Source organism: Eurypyga helias, unplaced genomic scaffold, assembly GCF_000690775.1.
Source record: "Eurypyga helias isolate BGI_N326 unplaced genomic scaffold, ASM69077v1 scaffold20046, whole genome shotgun sequence".
Lineage (NCBI taxonomy): Eukaryota > Metazoa > Chordata > Aves > Eurypygiformes > Eurypygidae > Eurypyga > Eurypyga helias.
The window spans coordinates 6482-7038 of NW_010257446.1; the positions used below are offsets into that span (position 1 = coordinate 6482).

The window sequence follows — 557 nt, forward strand, 5'->3', positions numbered from 1 at the left end:
TACGTGTGGGGAGAAAGCACCCACCGTCAGCCGGGAAAAGGAGCAGCACCCACTGCACCCACGCACCAGGCTGGTTCGGGACCCCACGGGCTCCTTCCCTGCCTGGCTGGCAACGCTTGGCTTGCCATCATGGACTCTGCACCGGGAAATCATCACCCAAAACCGGGCACATCCCTCTGTGCCAGCAGCTGGGGATGAGACGCTGCACAGCCCCTTCGGGAAGTCCAAAAGAAGCCACCCGCAGCACTCATGGAGCTGCTCCCGCAGGGGAGGAGACCCTGGCACCCCCTGCAAGAAGAAGCTGGGGTCCCAATCCTGCACACAACCCAGCTCAAACCCTCCTAGGTTACTCCAGATGTTCATGCAACCAGGTCCCAAAACTTTACACCGCCACATTAGGAAAAGCAACATGGACACGATAAAGCAACACCCCAGCCCCCCCTTGCCAGCCCTCCCTCCCCCAGAGCTGGGAGAAGCTGCAGCCGTGGGGGTCGCCCACTGCACCCCCCACTCCAGGCAGGGGTCCTTACCTTGGGGCCGGGGCTGCCGGGGGGCCG

At 63.2% G+C, this 557-nt stretch overlaps 1 protein-coding gene across 1 annotated transcript in view; it reads right to left on the reverse strand.

Annotated features, from left to right (window-relative positions):
• FOXP4 (forkhead box P4) overlaps window positions 1-557 on the reverse strand; it is a gene marked incomplete at its 3' end in the record, with an annotated part of 22781 nt that overhangs the window by 6077 nt on the left and 16147 nt on the right. The window lies entirely within an intron of this gene.